This window comes from Helicoverpa armigera, chromosome 16, assembly GCF_030705265.1.
Source record: "Helicoverpa armigera isolate CAAS_96S chromosome 16, ASM3070526v1, whole genome shotgun sequence".
Classification (NCBI taxonomy): domain Eukaryota; kingdom Metazoa; phylum Arthropoda; class Insecta; order Lepidoptera; family Noctuidae; genus Helicoverpa; species Helicoverpa armigera.
The window spans coordinates 3,140,193-3,158,618 of NC_087135.1; the positions used below are offsets into that span (position 1 = coordinate 3,140,193).

At 35.4% G+C, this 18,426-nt stretch overlaps 2 protein-coding genes across 3 annotated transcripts in view; one reads left to right on the forward strand and one right to left on the reverse strand.

The window, feature by feature from the left end:
- Positions 1-18,215, reverse strand: part of LOC110384540 (interference hedgehog) — a 41,009-nt gene extending 22,794 nt beyond the window's left edge. The window contains exon 1 of one of the 2 annotated variants that reach the window (XM_064038490.1): positions 18,010-18,214. The gene's annotated coding sequence lies outside the window, so the exon portion shown is untranslated. Of the gene's footprint in view, positions 1-18,009 lie in introns of both variants that reach the window. The other variant, XM_064038491.1, reaches the window with a different exon arrangement.
- Positions 1-18,426, forward strand: part of LOC110384575 (persulfide dioxygenase ETHE1, mitochondrial) — a 334,248-nt gene that overhangs the window by 121,213 nt on the left and 194,609 nt on the right. The gene's annotated exons all lie outside the window — the stretch shown is intronic.

The following is an 18,426-nucleotide window of genomic DNA, read 5'->3' on the forward strand; positions in this document are numbered from 1 at the left end:
CGCACACGCTGAAGGTGGTGGAGTTGTATCGGCTACTAAATAACAAGAATTGGCTTGCATGTGTGACTAACGATTCATAGAAAAGGGATCACTAATAAAATATGGGTGAACGTGGACAATAATATAACTGTTTTTGTTGGAACACAAAAACACGCTTCCTCGTTCAGTTATTTAACGGAAGTCGGACTCGAAAGCTCTTATTTCTGTTCTAGCAAATTGGTTCTTAGTAACAAATGACAACTGTCTTTATTAGTTTACTCTTTTATAAAATGTTTTTCGCGTAGACAACCAATGAGAGAAAAGTAGGAATTATGCTAGGAAAATAATGCTATTAGGAGAAAATATGGTACTGTAGTAAGAAATAAAGACCTACATATTTTTATTTACTTGTTTACGAGCGCCTAATATTCAAGAGACTTACTTTTGATTTCCTAGGTTTACTATTACTTCAAAGCCCGACTATATCTATGCGTGATTGATGGTAATCAGATCTCGAAATGTAAATGCAATTTTGATGATGTTTGCAAATTTAATAAATAATTTGATAAAAACCAGGTGCTTCTGTTCCCAAACAATATTTAATTCATAGCACTTGATACTCACAAAATCGTCATCAAAAATGATGTTCTCATAATTGAATTGTATTGCTTAATTAAATAATAATTTATTATAAATACTGCACAATCTGTTTAAAATACTAGCACAATTGAAATTTTGTACGAAATGGTAGATTATTGAAATCAGGCGTCATATTTTAAGCTTATCGCAAATACGATTTACAATGAGGTATTTTTAGTGAAATACATACCGCAAATTCTAGTTAATTGCAATTATTACATTATTGCAGTACGTAGCCGTTTTCCACTGAATTTCGCTGGTTTTAACGTGAATACCTTATAATTACGGGAAAATATTATTAATAAATTGTTCTTATTACTTTCTCGTTCGTTAGCAGGATTTGCTTGATTTAACAGTAGTAAGTATAGGAATCAAAATAAAGTCTTTATCCTCCCTAGAATTTTTATACCATGTACTTTATTCCAGAAATAGATTTAACCTTTTTTAGCCTGATAATAGTAGTGAAACTACACATATACGAACAAATTCGCCAGTTCATTGTTTTCTTGAAATAATTTTCCGATTACTGAAAGAGTCTCAGCTGTTATGAAGTGACGGAATTCTCGGAGAATCTTGAGAAATAGAACTAAAAGGGTTATTTGAAGACAACTGTATTGTTTTAAATTTACTTCATATGAAACTGGTCTGTACTTCACAGAAGTTCTGTTGGCAAAAATTTTAAATTAATACAATAAATTACGCGATATATTACAAACTGCAAGTAAAATGCCTTCACCCACTTCCTGAGAGAATTACATTCCATACTGGGATAAAATATAGCCTATGATACTGACAAAGAACTTGGCTTGATATTGGTAAAATATTTTTCAAAAGCGGAGTAGTAGATCGAAAGATTACCACTGCCTAACACTACCTAATACATAACACTATCTCTTATTTATATTAGCAGAGATTAATAATATTGAATACTTTGTGACTCATTATTTTATATCAACCTATATGCTGCTCTATTGTCGTCATCTTGAAAAACAGCGGTTCTTAAATAAATACTTAGTGATTCGCAGTTACTTTCAGTCTCAAAGATACCTTAAAAATGCGTTTTCATTCCTTTTTATTACATCTCGAGTTCTGTTTTGGTTATAGCCAAGGTAATTTGGATTTTAGGATTCACTTGGCGTTTTCAGAGTTTCAATATTAATCATCAAAAACTACTTTTCATCCACATCTACATCAATCAGCTTTTCAATTTAAATTTTTGTGTCATCCCCAAACGAGTAAAATATAATATTAAATTATCACATTTTTATGACATCAGATATGTTACGAGTTTGAACCAGTGGTTTAAAGAGAGTAAAAAGTTTCGTTAGTGTATACCTAGCGTTGTAGTAACACTGAAACCGTTTTTAAAATCTGACCTGTGGTTTCTGGGACGTGCTATTGAAGTAAAAAAACTATTCAGACTTTCCCACTGTTGGACTAGTCTATAGTACCCTAGATAACCAAAGCCTTAAGGGTTTTTTGCTACGCTATTCATAGCTAAACGCCACTTAAGGCCAGCTTCTTAGCAAAGCAATCTAATTCAAATAATTCTAAACGCATTAATGCTTAAAATGTCCAACAAAAACTAAACCTAACAAACCTGATTAGACTTCTCAAGAACATTTGTCCACATTCATTGAGTCCCGAACAAATTGTGCAATAAGCCCGTGTTTGGTAGTCACGGTGAGCGTCTGCGCATGTCAGAAGCAATGCCGTTAGACCACATTACTCTAAGGAGTTTTTATATCTCGTCATCATTGAGGATTGCAGTTCTAATGATACTGGATTAGGTGTGGGGTATAGCGATGGTTTGTTTGAGGTTTTAGTTGCTATACGCGGATTGCAATTACCGATCTATCGTTTGATTTGTCTTAATGGAGATAGGGAATTGGAACTAAAACTTTATCTCTGGTTAGCAAATAATTGATATATTGAAATCTGTAGTACCTAAGATGGTTTATGTCCGTAATGGAAAATTAAGACTTTTGCACCTATTTACTTGTTGAAAAGTAAAACTATAAGGACGGTATTAAAGAAAAACATCTGTATCATATTATTTAATTAAATGATAACAAATGGTTTTATGGTACCTTATTATACTTACATACGTTCAAATTCACATGGAATATGAATTCATGCTGCACTAAAATGCAAATACTTGGAAAAGGTATTTATTTATTTAATAATTCCTATTACTCAGAATAAATGAAACCACGCTAGTTCTCTCAAATTATTGTTCGGAAATTCCAACAAAATATTATGTACCATCTCTGTGGTTGGAGAGCTTATTGTATGAAAATAGGGTTATGTTTTCCGTTGTTGATACGAATCTTAGGAGTAATAAAACTACTCGTATATGTAACTATGTTTTTGAGAATATTACCTGTTATTTTTTAACAAGTGTAGTCTTATTCAGAACTATGCCTCGTCGTCTCGGTTTTCAGATGCCTGAGGCAATTACGATAAATACGAAATAAGCTACACGTTGCTTGGTAACCAATGCAGATGCATAACCCAACCAAAGTCGGCTTTGCTAACTATAGAATGATTTACTAGCTGTACAATCCTTAAATTACTTTACTGAAGTACTGTAAAGCACGTACAACTATATTAAGTGCATGTACAGTGCACGAGTGAAATTGAAAGTGTAAATACATGGTGTCAACGCTAAAGTCACGGCCAGAGTTAGCTTACTTTAACACTTTGTACTACATTGTACATCTAATATAAGATACGGTAGGAATGTGGAAGTCAATATTTAGTATAGCTTGTTTAAATTTCGAATGTTTATGTGAAAAAAAAATTTTGGAGTGATCATCTTGTCGTGTTGCACCAATTTCAATGAATGACAAGATATGTCAAACTCGAAGTGTCATTTGAACAACCCTAGCTCGAGAATCTGGATAAAAGTCGGTGGGCAAATCGGGAAGTCTTAAAATAAGAGAGCAGGTTATGATTCAGCCCACTTGCAGAAAGGACACTTAAATTCCACTTGTGTTTCATTTCATGCTAATGCAACTCGAGTACGTACTCCGGTAGTCCATATCAGGAAACCTGTCAATTAAGCAGTCATTTATAGAAATCAATTATTTGATAACCATTAAATAAAAATAAAAGACCCCAATATATTCGTAACATATACTCAAGCATCCTAAAACAGAATTCCAATAAATACAACCGTCATAAATTAAACGAAAACAAACCGATTACTCAATCAATTCGACAGTTAACGTACGACATTCATTGTTTATTAAATCAACAATTAGAAATGCTAAGTACTAACCTAAACAAGACATCTAAGTAAATGACAGGGGCTTTCAATCAAAACAAACGAAGCACGATTGATAGTGACACAATAATCGTTAAGTTAACATATCATTACAGTTAGGGTTCCCGCATTGCTATGCCGGCCATGTTCCTTCGAGGACATCGTCTACGCAACGTCGGTGTTGTCAACTGCACGTTCCAATATAAATTAGTTACATTTTAAAATTCGAATCTATAAAAAAAATCGCATTCTTAATATAGTGATGCTATTTAATAGTCTACGGAAAAGGTACGATGCAGCTTTTTGATTTGAAACACTATTGGAAATGGGTATTTTCGAATCGCGCCTTTAAAATGCTTTCAAAATTTCATTTATATTTTATTGTATACAATGTGATGCATAGAATATGTACAAACGGAACAAACCAGCTACATCTTTGCAATTCTACAAAACCACTACACCGCAAGTTTATTGCTGGCCCATACTTAACATGCGTCAGTCCATCCGCACTGCGCACAGCCACGAATGCACTAACCCACTAAGGAAAGCTAAAGCGTGTCTAACATCATTCATATGTCTTACAAATTTAGGAGTGACCATTTTTCTTGTTTGTATACGAATACGAGATGTCATACTGGCAACACCACCGCGTACGCCGCTGACGTTTCCTCGCTAAATTCAAATCATTTTGGACATGGTTTAGTGCTTCCTCGACAGGCGCGCGCGTCGCATTAGGATTATTGAAATGCGGATTTATGGCCAGCTAATTGACGGCTGCCGGTGTCAGCTCGCCACTACATACGTACCTTCATCTGACGTCACTGTAATGTGTAGATTAAGGATGTATCGTTTTTCTATTCGCTGTGTGTACGAAAACAGGAAAGAGCCCCGTTGTGTTCAAGTTTTACGAAGCAATTAAACGCTACATTGTTTTAGTAAAGTTAAGCTGATTGGCGAGGATCTTGTTCGTGCGCCGATGGCTCATGTTTTGTAAGATTCGATTTATGATAAGTAAGCGACGTTACAATTTAGAAAGGTCTTACTTTACGAATGGCATCAGATAACAAGTCAAGATGTTTAAAATATAAATACCAAGTGAAAGCAAAAGGTACCAAAGGTCTCAGAAAACTAAGACTAACCTATCACGATTAGGGACCACGATTAATCTGCGGAAACTTAAACCTTTTACCTCTTTTCTGGAAATTGGCTCTCTACGAGATAAGATGGGCGTAGGATTTATACAATGATTAGCAGCCACAACTGAAGTAAACACTATTTTCACCCACACCATTCAGAGAAACGACTTTGTGAACGGTTGCCAGATGCCCATCTCCTTTATTAGGTACACCTACGTACAACTACAGACAGTTCAGTCTATGGTCGTAAGCTGTTGATAAACTTACACATTGCTCTTTGACGGCGATCAGCATAAACCTCGTCTTTATAATACGATTATAATTATCTGTCAGAGTAAATCTTCCTCGTCTTCATCGAACAGTAAGTTCCTTTTATCGGGACGTTACCACCTAACTTTTTAAGTGATGGATAAACTTTGTAATATAATCTCCGCTTTATTCACACACCAGGAATTTGGGAATCTCAATAGCTGGCTTTCCTCGTGGCCTATGGCTTCTTTGCCTTCCCGAATTGACACTTTCTTTTTACCTTATAATCAAACAACCTAATTTTATTTTTACAGCGAATTACTTGAAGTCTATTGCATTTTATTGTGAAGGCAAAGGATCGCAAGCCGTAAAACGTTCACAACAAACTAAAGCAAGAGGTATATAATCTTTATTTGGGTGCATTCAGACTTACATTTACTTTAGTATTTTTTTAATCGTAGTCGAGTTTATTACAGCTATCAAACTTACTGCAGGAATACATTTTAAAGGTTGGACACGCCAATGAAATGGAGAGGACGTTTAAAATCGTTATGAAACCGAAACCCTTTATTCTCGTCACACCCACAACATGAGTGTTAAAAGGATAGTAGACAGCCATCATTGTTTTCGATAAATGCCTCGTAAAGAATTGATGGGCCCGCATACCACACGCTACGTGCGACTATAAAATTATTGCTTTTATTTCTTTGATGACAAGAGGTTTTTGACGAGGTTGTACGACGTAATGGTTAAGGAGATAAAGTTAACGCGAAGACGCTGTCGACGTAATGAAGGTAGAACTTGTCACAGCTGCGGTTGCACTCGACGAGAAAATAAGATCCCGTCTTATACATGGCAAGTATGGGGGAGTGGTAGAAGTATACTGTACCATTGTACATTTCATTTAATTATTTACCTTCATGTTATCACAAATTAGCTCGGGAGAAGATGATGATTATCACACTTAGTACACAGTTTCAGCAGATGTCTGAGCTTAGATATTCTTTCGGCAATTTTCTCACACTTTATCAAACCGATCACGACGAGAACAAGAACGTAATTAAGCATTCAAGGATACCAATTGTTGTTGCATTCAAACATAAGGAGTCACCCTTTATTGGCATCGATTTCATTCAAATTATGTACTTACAACGCATATCAAATTACTGGCGTACTCAGAGCTACAGGCAAAATTGCTTTTTTTAGCATCCAAATAGAAAAAATACTTAAGTAATACGAATTTTACCAATGTATGTCTTTGAGTGCGGCACCTAGCTTTAACATGACTGGGTATAATATTCTAATACGTGTTGTGGAGCACTAATACAGGTCCAATTTACATATCAGTGAAAGTAGTAGTCAACACCTATTTCTGTAAATTATCTAAAGGTAGGTAAATAGATACATAAATAACCCTACACTGCATTAATTAGACTACAAATGTTATCTTCCCTCTACTTTCTACCGATATATGAAAGTTTTACTGGAATTAAACTCGCGATATGAACCGCTCATAATGTTTGCGGTACATGTTTATTGCTTGTAGTTTCTGACACCGAGACCAAGTACTTAATATATACTAGTGTGTTACGTTAAAGAGACACTCTGTTATAACCGCGGGTTTTCTTCGGTAATACCGCAAGTTTAAATATTAGTACGGGTTGATGACATAATTTTGAAAGACTGGTTAGCTGAACTTGAAGTTTTTTTATTTTATTTTACCTTATAGACCCTTAATTTATTAAGAACAAAAAGGATTTAACATTCGTAACAACCAAATAATAGTCACAAAAAAAACAAGGTCGTTATGATAAACAAATAAGGCAACATAGCACATAATATATTACTGAATAGCTACTCTATAAACTGTAGCCTAAGTTCAAAAGTTTCTGCTCTGCCAATTATTGGATAAGTTAATCTATATTTGTTAATTTCTCACTTGGGACTCTAACCACGTGACATCCAAAATCGTAAATCTAAAAGCACTAGACTAGAAAATTAAGCTTCTTCGCCAACACTCTGAAAATGATATCTCGTTGAGTGACATGGAAAATTCCGATGAATTTGAGAAAAGGCCACGTGTTATATCTTGTAGCTTATATAAGGATACAATATGAGTGAATGTGGAGATGTGGAGCTACTCAATTGGAAAGGCGTAGGTTGGGTCTTCACATTACCCCGGTAGAAGGTCAACTTGAATGAATAGTGAGCTCTTTGTGAAAGATACAGTCCAGATTAGCACTAGTATTACTAACTTTGGGTTTGTTGCTAAGTGGTTTTGTTACTTTGGGATAAAAATCTAGGTGAAACTACTTTCAGCTTTGCAAATACACGTTTCTGTGGATTTTCAGGTATAAAAAGATCACCATCTCTGAGCTATTTCTATAAGTACTAAAACTATGAGCTACGTTTAGTTACGAATCAAGCGACAACCCCACAGGCAAAAACTTGCACAACATAAAACTAATAACAAAAGGCCAGAAAATTACTGCTACATTCAATGAATATAAGAGAAAATGGACCATAATCGCCAGTGTACGAAGACTGCAAAGGAATGCCGCTCATCCGTCGGACTCTGACATAAATCCTACGAAAGAAAGGCTATCCTTTTCATTCCGTAAACAACACAAAGTTAATGTGAAACTTTATTTTATTTTGTTATCTTCTTGTAGCATTTTTCCGTGAATTCCTAAAGGTCCGATTGTGTACGGAGTTCTGGCCTTAATGAGGACAGGACCAGCTTATTATTAAAGTCTTGCTTTTACATATAATATGGCAGCTATCGATTGGCCTTCACGACCTCTTGGAAACTAAATGTTTATATATTCTCCACGTTTAGCTGTGTTAATGTCAGGGCAACTTTCTTTGGTAACTAGGTAAGAACTTGATGACCTGAGGTTTCTGTAAACAGCTTTTAACACAGGGCAAGAATATACGTTTTACACCATACCATAATATCATCCATTCGATTAAGATTATTGCATCCTATTAATACAACAATCAAAGCTTCTTAGAATGTAGAAGGAAACTTGTAAAATGCATATTTCTTTTCAAAGGATATGAATGAAACTTAGCGCACAAATAAAGACTATGTTCTATCTTTGCATACGAACATACTAACATTAACAGTAACATTCGGAAGTGTACCTATAGCACAGATATGTTGAGCTCAAGTTGAAGATAAACAGATGTTGTGATTCGAACGCAATAATCACCCTAATCAAGAACCGGCAACACTCAAAGCATAAACAATTACGCTCTATAAAAAGTGCTATAAATAATAATGGATTGCAGAAGGCAGTCGTGCAGTTCGATACGAATCTCTACTTAATACATCCACCTGTCGGCGCCGCATTCTCTAGGGACTGAGGGACGCAATTTCCGGTACTTATTGTTAAGCGGAAAGCTACAGTACCTGAACACATTGACAATTCAGACAAGATGGATAGTTCGGATAAATAGAAAATACTGGGAGCTGTAATTTTATGGAAAACACCTGCCTCCGAGTCATTAGTCTTCATCTAATATTTGCCGTTTGCAGATATAAAAGGTTTTGTAAGCTTCACGGCATCGGAGATTCTAAATGGTCTTTGTATGGAATGAGGTTAAGAAATACTATTTTAAAAGAAAAGATACCTTAGAAAAATATATTTTTACGAAAAGCTAATATGCGTGCACCTACAAACATTTGTTAAGAAATAAATAAGAATAGGTTTATTGATCCCTAAAGTCGGACAAGAATGCGGAATATCTGCAAACTTTTACAATAGTCTGAGATATCCAGTGACCTAGTATCGGACCTCAGTAACTACGCATTGTAAGTCTGAGACCCAGTAACGAGCCGAGAGCCAATATCGAGGACATACCATAGAAATGATACAAGCGATAAAACGGCAGTAGTTAATGAACCGGGCAATACTCGTTATCGAAGAACAAACCCGAGTTAGTCGACAAACATACGTCATTCAGAACACGAGCACATTGTCAGCTTATCAAATGTTAATTAAACTGTTTATATTACTTTACAGACTCATTTTTTTATCTCTAAGATTTTTTATAGCACAAGAACTTCTTTATTTGCACTTTCTATTACGTGCGAGGAAAGGTAGCCAGCAAATGCAACAAAGAGGAATTTTCTAAGAATTTGCAGCCGGTTTTACACCTTTGCTCTGGTATGTCATGTGTAATACCTTCTATTTATCTTAGCTCTTTTCTTTGAGTAAGCCACGTTGGCGCACTTTTGTATGGGTAATTTAAGCCGCTTGAATTATTGAAGCCACATGCAGGGTAAGTACTGAAGATGCTAATGTGAGCTCACGTATGCGAGCACTTTGGATCTAAAGCTGCAAAACAGACAATCGTTTAAATGTCAACGTTGATTGCTTCTCCTATTGCATAAAACACGTGTTGAAAGGTTTTAATACGCTTTAAGACCAGTGTTTGGACACCCGATGTGAAATGTTTTCCACTAAAACAGAACTCATAGTGAAGAAACTTTAGGGATAGCCTGCGCTGTTCGACTAATATCCTGGAGGGTATTTCAAACATCGGATCGCTTAAAACGGAACACTTCCTCATTTTGTCACTTGCCCATTTCTAAACTCGTAGGTCTCTAAGTGCATCGATCACCATGTATACAATTCGGTCTAGGGTTGTCTCTTTTGCACACAAGTTAATACGTAATTTATTAATTTTCTAGACGTTTCCAAATATTTTTATTGAATTTTAAAACAATGTAACTATCAATTCCATATGCTTCTGATGTTCCACAACAGTTTGAAAGATTTTCTTCCTTGAAAGTTTCGTTTAGAATGACTTTTGGTGATCCTGAACTCCTAACCCCTACCAGGTAATTAGGGAGATGTTTGGCCTTTTTGACCAGTTCCAAAAAAAGGTTGTCAACCCTACATGCGTTGTGGGTAATACGAACCAAGCTAGTACCCGGAACTATACGGTGTGTGGTCCCGAGAGGGGGGCGCGGAAATCGATGACATGCGATCCAATTTCAAAACAAACGCTTTTGGACACCGCCATTATTGATTTGTAAAGCATCGCTTCAATGCTTAAGACATTATTGTCATATTAAGGGGGATTTAACTTTGAGGAAGAAACTTTTATAATGATGGATGGTGCTAAAAAAACTCATTGCCTTTTTACTGATTAAATTATGTCTTATTTTAGCATTACACATACTTGTTTAATGTGTACTAATCTCATAATTCTGTATATTGAATAACGTAATCATTGATGAACGTGATCTAAATTTGAAACAACACGCATCTCTCAAATTGGTTTAACAAGATTGTCTAACTAACTAACAAGTCTAATAAAAGCATTTCAAACAAATAATTGCTTGATGCTTACGAAACTACATATAATAATTGTAGCTCAAAGCAAATTGGTTGGTCTTTGAAATAATTAGGCGGTTATTATTTGGTTAATTTACAATTTCCCGCGAACTTGTAATTACATGCGGACCGAAGGATCTACTTCGTGTATCTCGTTTGGTCCTATATTCTTCTCATACCCTTTTAGGGTCCTGTAAAATAAACGTATAGGAAAAGATACGTCAAGCACAATGGTACTTATAAGCAATTTGTTAAAAAGCAAGTACATAGAACCTTGAAGTAATAAAACCTTCTTTTTCGGAAAGGCCATTGTCTGTTTCTAGAATGAATTCGTGTCTGGTGATAATAAAAAAATCACTGTCAACCCTTTTCTCATTGAAAATGCATTGAACAAATTAGTCTGTACTAATTCGTGGGCGTGCTTAAGAGGAGACAACTTGACGATGTCTCACACTCCTAACAACAGATATTAATGACACAAATCAGTTCCACATCAATCAACAGTGATACGATCAGTATACATAACTAATAACCGCTAGTTACTCGTAAGACTTTCTAAGTAAAATGCACCTTCGTTGCGGCTTCCTAGCGTTTGAGATGATATCACAATCCACAGTCCATTGTTTATCTTGTGTTGTGAAGGGCGTAGATGTCGGGCTTTGATAAAAATAACCTTAATAATGGGAAGAAAGCCGGCCCGGCTACCTTTCACTGGCACAATTGTTTTAGCGAGCTGGGCTTAGGGCTAGCTTTGGCATCCATTTTAATTTACGAACTGAGACATTGTAGGCACTGGAATGTTGGGAAATGTACTGATATTTTCTTTGGCTTTTATTTTATTTTGTGTGTATTTGGACGATACTGTCTCCTACATTTGTCATTATTTCGTTGTGTGGTTTTTTATGTTCGTTTTAAATTAAATGATTATATTATTGTTGTCATATTTCTGTTGCACGCGTCTAGTCGAGCGAATATGTTTGCACCAAAACTGTGCTGTCCGTAATAAAAGCGTTAAAGCACCCAACAACCGTCTTTATAACAAGGAACACAAACGTTCTCATTCACAGATACTTCACGCTGTATTTTCGCGTACATTTCTTTCCTTTTATGTATTCCTCCAATAATTTTATGTATACAGTTGCCTATTTTGAATAATAAGTCTATACTGTTTACGTAATCGCCACTTGGATGTAAAATTATCAAGCGAATGTTTTCGGAATAGGCGCGCGGTCGTTTCGCCAGCAACAATGTAATGATAATGATCTTAAAAGAAGATAAACGTTGGAAGAACGTTCAAAGAAGAATTACAAAGATTTACATAGTCTTTTTATGACAGGTGTTTATATTTTCCTCCGCGTTTTATTTTTGTTCGCAATTGAAATGTTATCAAGCTTCAAACCTCCTTTGTAGACTTATTTTGTGTGACGAAATAAAAGCTATGATGTGCCAGAGTATATGTAGGAAGGCACTCACCTATGACGACAATAATTCGTCATATTTCGTGTCTAAACTTAGAACACCTATTTTAGGATATAATACGTCGACAGGTCAAAAGTATATTATTAAGTACTGTACTAGTAATAACTCGATAACGATAATTGTACGGCTACTTGTAATTAACATTGTAATAGGCAAGATAAGGATCCCAATGTATTCCATATTAACGTTTATGCTTTCATGCAAGCAAAAAGTCAATGTGCGCTTCTGCGATATTGCAAAAAGCTTATGATACTAAAATTTTAATTGACAGCAAAAACGCTAATGTTTACTAATTGTTCTGGGTTTGCTGAACCAGTTTCTTTGTAACAGAAGATATTACTCATGAAAATCATTCTTCATGGAAACGTACTATTGTGTATTGTATTACCTGCTGTAGGTACTGAGTTCATAAAACAAAACCGCGATTCATTACAATTACGAGCAACTTATTCAGATAATTATCTACCTAGCTTTTTCCCAACTATGTTGTTCCCAGCAGGATGCAGCTGCGTACCAGTGTTTTACAAGAAGCGACTGCCTATCTGTCCTCCTCAACCCGGGCAACCCAATACCCGTTGGTAAGACTGGTTATCGGACTTACTGGCTCCTGACTAACCTTAACGACTGCCAAAGATGTCCATGTGACAGCCGCTACCTACAGTTTATCTTGCCCTCCGAAAGACGGAGCAATTCAAGCAGAAGATAAACAAAAAAGCATCTAAACATTTATATAGCAACAAACTTATATATCAGACAGTCAAACATTACTTACTAATTTATTTCAATTCTAGTATCAACAAAAAAGCTTCTTTATTCACGGTTATTAAAACCAGCACGTGAGGTCAAGCACCTACTTAATCTACGTCTCAAAGGACCACCATGAAATAGGAACTAGTTGTCGAACGATAAAGATCGCTTTTGCACTAACCATTGTTTTAAAGTAGCACGTGTTTAAGAGCGCACGTGGACCATTTACGAGATTCCAATCATTTTAGCGGAATAAAGGATGTAGGATGTTGTAACAGTTTGTGATGCTAAAGCACTATCTACTTGGTGCTTGAAATATAGTTTTCAACGAATTGAGGACCCCCCCCTTTTTGGATGTCGTCGGTTAAAAAAAACAAGAAGCTACAAGTCAGTCAGATCTTTGGTCGGAAAATTCTTTCATTTCTTCTTCATTCTTCAAATGAAGTTTGTTCTCACACAAAATTAAATAAGGTTTTGTTTTAAGGTATTAATTGACAAATACCTAGCAAATATACTTAATTTATTTTATATTCTAAATATGCAAAGCTTTAATCAAACACCTACCTACACGAATATTTAGTGTCTAGATTATGACTAATCCTATATCGTAAAACTATTCAAATCTGCGAATAATCCTTGTAATAAATTATTGCTGCAATAAACTTAATGCTCGTATTCTAACCATGTACTTAATACTATATTCTGAATTCTTTAGTAATCATAACTTATAATATAGGTACCTACTATCTCATTGACAATTTTAGTACGGCGTCTACAAAGACCAATTCCTGGGCCATAGACTAGAAGCTCACTTATGTAACCTGCTTAACAAGTTATTAATACTGGCAAGTTATTTACAGCCATGACGTGGCTAAATATGTCCTGTCCATGTTCGAATAAATTAGATCACTGTTCACAAAAACTAGGGATTGCATCCTTCAACTTGAACATTAAAGGCGTAAGCTTGAAATACCACTTTTTGTATCGAGTTATATCGAGGCAAGCCAATGTTGATAAAAGTAATTTTAAATACCTACAGGTATGCCTTTTTGTGTAAATAATATTTTCAGCTTATAAATGTTTATAATTGTTTCTTATGGCAGAGGGGAGATTGGGCAACTTTGGAATTGAGTAGAGCTTGGGAAAAAGAGGCTTGAAGGGTAGGTAATAATGTTAATATAGTGGGAATGAGAACTTAAAATAAACTTTTTGCCAAGATTAATAGCATCTAATTTTTGTATTGTTTTTGTAGGATCGTATTAGTACGATTTACATAATTGGGAAAAATACTGCTGAGTAGTCAAACGCTTCTACGGCGCGTAAAATGTAACATATCTGAATGAATAGATACTATTTTTACCGACTGTGTTTAATAACTTTCATATGATTTTTTCAATAATCATAAACGATAGAAACTTTAGTTCTTGCTATTTTCCTTCTAGAAAACCCATAAAACTTTATAAATTCATTTATAACTTAGATTACAATCTCGGACACATACTATTTTATTGATACAAAAATACAGCGGATGTTGGTCTGCCGTCAAGCAACAAGACGAATGTTCTTGTACAGAGGCAGTTGAATCACATTAATAAAATGTGAAATCCCTTCGTTCTATGGCGTCTGTGTCGCTGTTACACTGGTTTCAAATAACCCGTTTATCTCGAGGCGACTCACTAATGTTTGTGGAGTATACCGACAGAGAAATGGAGCGTCAAGACACACAGACAGTTAGTGCACTCTTATTAACCTTTAAACTGCAGTTGTATTGAAATCGTGCCCCTGGCGTCGTAAGTAGGCGTGCTCTAGGTTGATTTATGCCTTCATGATAATAGTGAACGGAACCGCTCGTGGGATCTAGTAATGTATTCCAAAAATACCAGTTGTGACGTGGCCAAAATATTAGACACCAATTAAAATTGTGATCATGGAATTTGACGTGTGGTGAGAACGAGCCGAGTGAGGAATGCGAGTCTTCTAGTGAGGCGAGCTATAACGGATGCAGAATATCATTGTGTGTATATCAGCCTTGAGAAAACTAGTATCTACTAGTAACTAGGTTTGGGATTATTAGCGAACAATCTCGTCACAACATAACTGCTTAGCAACAACGAATTTTAATGAATCATTAAGACCTACGCTGAAATATCTTTACGCATCCTAAATGAGGTTAGTCAACTTTTTACCAAAAAAATGTTATCTAACCAATTCACATTCTCCGCAAATGACATTATCTTGATGCGATACACTTACCTACTTCTATAATTTATTTTTAAACTCTGAGTAAAGTTAAAAAATCTGCAGTGCAAATTTTTATCAAAGTCATTCAGTCTATTTGTGGAAGACGCTATGTCTCTGAAATCACGTACGCATATTCTTATCACGTATGTTCGTAATAATTTATCAACGTACGTAGATACATAATAATTACTGGTTTGTGTACGACTCCACAATATTGGGATCAAGCCACCAATCAAAAAGATAAAAGCAACCCAATCAATGAGCAAATATCAATGACCATTCAATTAATGCCCATTTCATGAAATGCAAGGGTAGGTACCTATTTATGATTTTTGCGGAGTTCATATTTCAGGAAATGTTCATCAGAGTTAGACAGTGTAAATAGCCTAATCCTTCATTTATCTCACTGTGGTTTGGCTTCATTGCATACGATCGAGCATAGAATATCTTTGAAAAGCATCTTAATTTTAGTAAGTACTCCAAATTCCCATGAAAAGACAGTTTCGTTACCAATTATTTAGTAGCACAACGATATTTGCCCACATTTTCTAGAAATCTGAATTAATTAGTTCTTCGAATTAAGTAATTCTTATTTATAAAAGAGGTAGATACGAATTAATACTGTAGCAGCTGCTATTCAAAAAGGAATCGTACAAATACAACTGATTCCACGTGATATTCGTTCCTTAAAGCTTTCATCAGATTAATGATAATATTAATATTTTTCCAACAAAACCACTTAAAACACAATTTCATATTATGCATTAAAATCATAATAGGTATTTCGGAGAACACTAGCGAATTCGTAATTGGACGCATGAAACGTACCTACATGAACAATTATAATTCTATTGTCCATAAAACTATTTTATGTATAAAAGCAACCTATGCACTCCCGTACATTTGGGTTATCAAAATAAATTGGCAAACCGCCAGATGGTATTTTTGTTTAGCATCGTGGATTCCAAAAAAGTGGCTGAAATATTTTTTTCATTTCGGAATTACATTATTTTAAGTACCTGACTAAATAGGCATGTAACAGTGTAAACTAAACAGTTTTGAATGTTCCTGGATATAATCTTTTTTCAGTCTTCGTCTAGTTTTGTTTTTACTTAATCTATGCCCAGCAACTTTGTGTCATAATCGGAGCGATGATTTTGAAAGTTAGGCTGAATTTTAAAAACATTCAAGAACAAATAGGTTTAAAGATCATCTTGTCGATGTTTTAACAGTTTGTAGGTGCAACTGCAATTACAACTTAATTTAAACGCAGAAGTGTACTACGCCACTAGACGTTAAAAAAACTTAATAATGTATAAAACCAACTTCTGTATTATTAATCATATCCAATCTCTGAGAAACCCATCCATCAAAAGAGGTGCTTACACGAGAATATTTTAATGAATTCACTCAAGATGGCTCGATAATGTGCATCAACTGGCCAGTTCTTCAACCTACGATTTCAACGTTTATTGTGTAATAGCCCTTTATTCGAAATACCTGTTTTACAGCATTACCTCTCATTTTATGGAGCTACTTGGTGAACTTGGAGATGTTAATAATGACGCCGTGCATGATATCCGGAAATTAAAGCCGTATTCTCATCTCAAACAAGACTTAAGCCGCTCAGGACTATTAAGCAGATAGTATCTAATTGAAGGGATGGCGGGAACTGAGGATGAATTCAACACAATTTAATTCACATTATCATATCGTAATGTCAGCACTAAAATCAAGGGATCGAAAATAGAACTGACATATAATTTACCTATTACTTATTTCTGCTAAATATGAAATCCTGTGGGACAATTTTGGGACCAGATTTTCTGTATTCTTCCAGTCTATTTAATCCACCAAACACGTAACTGAATTGTTAGCACCTGAATTAATTCGATATCTCTATCAATAAATGGATTAGTGGAATCGGAATTGATTCCTCGGAGCATCTGTATCTGACTTAGTAATCTAGCTTCAGTCGAACATTAATTGAAATCCTAGACCCTACTGCATGATTATGTGAGGTCTTTATCGGTCCTACAATTATATTTAGTAATTTAAAAAGCACCTATAAATAATACAAGGTAAATATAAAATGATTATTTAGGACCTGTATTTGGATAAAGATCTTTTAGGAGCCAAGAAAAAAATACTCATACTGGTGAATGTAGTATTCACGTTGAATTCAACTTTTAATAAAGTGAGCTCTAGTAGCTGCGAGATACCAACTTTTAAACCGTACACCGCACGTCTGCTTCGAACGTGAATCCGACACGCGTATGTTCATAGTTTTAAGTTCGGCTTACACCGTATCTCTCACAGTTTATTAGTATGAATCGTATGAATGAAAGATAACAAACTGCTTCTAATTTCACAGGAAGCAACAAACGATAAGCGTGCACTATTTCGGCGATGACTTGACCCCTAACCTTCTGCATAATACAATAAGATTAAACGAAGCTGATACCTATTTACATTAACAACCACGAATAATAAATTAAAATATTCACGAATCCTTAATTTCTGGAATATAAATCAACATTAACGTCTTGTGGCTCAAAATACCCCAACCTACCCTTTACAATTACAACTTCAGAATAATTTGAAATGTGTTTACTGGCATTGTTTTTGGGTTAATTTAGAAATCCGGAGCACATGTCTCGGAATTCATGAATTTAATGTTGTCTGTTTACCAAAACAACACAATAACATCTGTGTTCTCATGTGTTTAGAACGAATGTATCTATCAATGTCGATGTCCTCAGGTACAAAAGCAAGAACACTAAATGTGTTTTGGTAGAAGGTACAGTTTCGATTGGACAGAAATTCGATAGACAGGCAAGGTGCGCCGGGGCACAGCGAGGTGCATTGCATTCCTGCAAGAGGGACGCGAGAGGGAATCGGCTGCATTCTTAGTTATTCTTACCTTAACAAACAAAAATCCCACCAAAATCCACTGGTACTTGTGTAAAAATAACTTCAACACATGTTCTTATCAACACTTATGTTATGAGAGTGTGTTGATTCACAGAAAAATTCAAGTTTAATTGTTTACATCACTGTCGAAAAAAACACTGAAGGAGCACACATCCGAACGACCGGCCTATAACAAGCAAACTGGATTCATTTGGCTTGTCTGTCTATGACGCGGAATGCTATTGCTGTGTCTCTCTTCAACCTGGTACATAATTACATATAGCTGTCCCGTTCACTCAAAGAAAGGCGCCAGTGCACGGCGCGGGCGCCGACTTCTTCCTTCGGGACTTAAAAAAAACAAAAGCTCTTTTGAAACAAGTTACTGGTAATGGGGCTTTAGGTGCCTGTCAAGATATTGTATGATTTA